The following is a 2,500-nucleotide window of genomic DNA, read 5'->3' as shown; positions in this document are numbered from 1 at the left end:
ACGGGGCGGCAGGCGCGAGCGTGCGAGAGAGCAAGAGGGCCTTCGGGGTCGGGGGGGGCGGCTCCCCCGACCCTCCCCGCACCGGGGCGGGCCGCTGCGGAGCGGCCCGCCCGGCCGGCCGGCCGCGCAGGGCGAGGCCTCCGGGCGTTCCGGGCGTGGCGCGCGGCGCCGGGCGGCGCCTTCGGCGGCGCCCCCCCGCCTCTCCCCTCCCCCACCCCCGCGGTGCGGGGGGGGGGGAGCTCGGGGCAGGGGGCTCCGCCGCCGACGCCGCCTTGGGCGGGCGAGGCCCTTGCCGGGTCGCGTCCCGCGCCGGCGGGTGGCCCGAGCCACGGCTCTCCTCCCGGGCGCAGCGCCGGGCTACTGAGGGAAACCCCGGGCCCCGGGCAGGAGGACGAGGCGGTGGCGGCGGACGTCGGGCGCGCCCCCGCGGGCGGACGCTCCCCCGAGGGCGGCAGCGGGGGAGGCACCCCCGCGGGGCCTGCAGGTCGTTTCCCTCACCCCAGGGCCAGGTACCTAGCGTCCGCGCCTCGGCGGCCCTCCCTCGGCGAGCGCCGGGGGTCGAAGGCCGCGGAGCCGGGCGGCGGTTTAAAGACGCGGGCGGCTCGATGCGACCCGCGGGGCGGCCGGGCGGTGGCGCCTCCAGGGGCGGGAGTCGCTCCCGCAGAGCCCCTGGCTGGGCGCCGCCCGTGCCCGTCGCGCGGGCAGCCGTGCCGGGGAGGGGTCCCGCTGCCCCCCCCTCTCCGCGGTCCGGTCTCGGCGGAGGAGACCGCGGCGCGGTCGGCCGCGGCCGGCCCGCCTGCCTCGAAACGGGTGGACCCCCCCCGGCGGGAGCGCGGGCTCTCCGCCGAGGGGGCGGCGAGCCCCCGCGGCGGGGGCTCGCCCGGCGGCCGCCGGGCCGCCGCGCCCCGCCCCGTCGCAGCGCTGCGGCGCGCTGCGCTCCGCTCCCTCCCCCTCGCCCCCCGGCGAGCGCTCGGCGGTCCCGCGCCGCCGGCCGCCGGCGAGGGCGGCACCCCGGCCGAGCGGCGGCGGCGCCGCTCGGCGTGTCGGCCGGCCGGAGGGCGCCCGCCGCCGGCCGCGGCTGTCCCGGCCCGGGCCCCGCCCGTCGCTTCCCCGCCGCCCTTCCCGGCCGCGCCGGGCGGGCGGGCGCGCGGGCGGGGGCGTCCCACTCCCGGTCTCCGCGTGGAAACGGGGAGAGCGGGCGCCGCCCCCGCCTTAGCGCCGTCCGCCTCGTCGCCTGGCGCGTGCCCGCGGAAGGGGGCCGAGGCGGGGGGCGGCGGCGGCGGCGGTTCCGGGCGGGCGGCCGCGCCGGCGCGGCGGCGGGCGCCGTCCGGCGGGCCGCGGGCGGCGTGCCGCGTCGCCGGCTCGGGCTCCGGCGGTCGCCGCCTCCGGCGCGGCCGGCGGCGGAGCCGCGGAGGCGCCGGCGGGGCGAGCCGCGGGAAGGGGAGCCGGCTGTCGTAGCGCGGCGCAGGTTGTGGGCGGAGGCGCGCGCGCGCGGGGGTCCGGCGGGGCGCCCCGCTGCTGCCGCCCGGCAGCAGCATCCGTTGTCCCGAGCGAGGCGGGCGGGCGGCGCGGCCGGGCGCGTCGCCGCCTCCGTGCGGAGGCCGGGCCGAGCCCGGGCGCCTGGGCCGCCTCCGAAACGCGCAAGGGGCGTCTGCCCGCTGTGGGTCGAGTCGGGAGCGCGGGCTCCCCGCCCTTGCCGTTCGGGGTTTTTTCCCGTTCCCTTTTTCCCTTCCGCTGGGTGTGCTCGTACGGTCAGGCGAGGCGAGGCCTCTCCGCCGCGGCCCGTGGCGCCGCGCCGCGGCCCCCTCCGCGCGGGCGGGGGGGGCGGGCCGGCGGGCGGGCGGGCGGTGGGCCGTCCTCCGAGAGGGGCCGCTGCTGGCGAGCGGTCCCGGCCCCCCCGCGCGCGCGGGGCGGTGCCGAAAGGCAGACAACTCTTAGCGGTGGATCACTCGGCTCGTGCGTCGATGAAGAACGCAGCTAGCTGCGAGAATTAATGTGAATTGCAGGACACATTGATCATCGACACTTCGAACGCACTTGCGGCCCCGGGTTCCTCCCGGGGCTACGCCTGTCTGAGCGTCGCTTGACGATCAATCGCCGGCTGGGCCGCCCCCCCTCCCCCCCCCTCCCCGGGGTGGGGAGGCGGCGGCCGCAGCGGCGCGGCTGGGGTGCCTCGCAGGCCCGCGCGCGGCCTCGGGCCGGGGAAGCGGTTCGCCGCCGCCCGGCGCCGTCGGCCCAAGGGCCTTCGTCCCCCTAAATCGAGACTCGGGGAGCGCTCCGAAGCTCCCCGCTCCCGGAGCGCCCGCTGGGCGGAGCCTCGTCCCGTCGGGGCCGCGCCAGGGTGCGTCGGGCCGGTCGGGCCCGGCGCGGCGGCGGGGAGAGAGAGTGGGGGGGGGAGGCGCGGGCCTCGCCCCCGGCCTCCCGCGCGGGCGGCTGTCTGCGGGTGGGTACCGCGGCGGTACCGTGCCGTGCTGCCGCGCGCGCGCGCGCTGTGCCGGGG

At 82.6% G+C, this 2,500-nt stretch overlaps 1 non-coding gene across 1 annotated transcript; it reads left to right on the top strand.

Moving 5' to 3' along the window:
- Positions 1-1,929: 1,929 nt before the first annotated feature.
- LOC142077250 (5.8S ribosomal RNA) lies at positions 1,930-2,082 on the top strand. The gene has a single exon (XR_012671659.1). It is a non-coding gene; the product is annotated as a 5.8S ribosomal RNA (ribosomal RNA).
- Positions 2,083-2,500: the final 418 nt, after the last annotated feature.

Source organism: Calonectris borealis, unplaced genomic scaffold (assembly GCF_964195595.1).
Source record: "Calonectris borealis unplaced genomic scaffold, bCalBor7.hap1.2 HAP1_SCAFFOLD_188, whole genome shotgun sequence".
NCBI lineage: Eukaryota > Metazoa > Chordata > Aves > Procellariiformes > Procellariidae > Calonectris > Calonectris borealis.
Note: the sequence above shows the minus strand (reverse complement) of the source record. Positions and strands in the feature narration are given on the sequence as shown.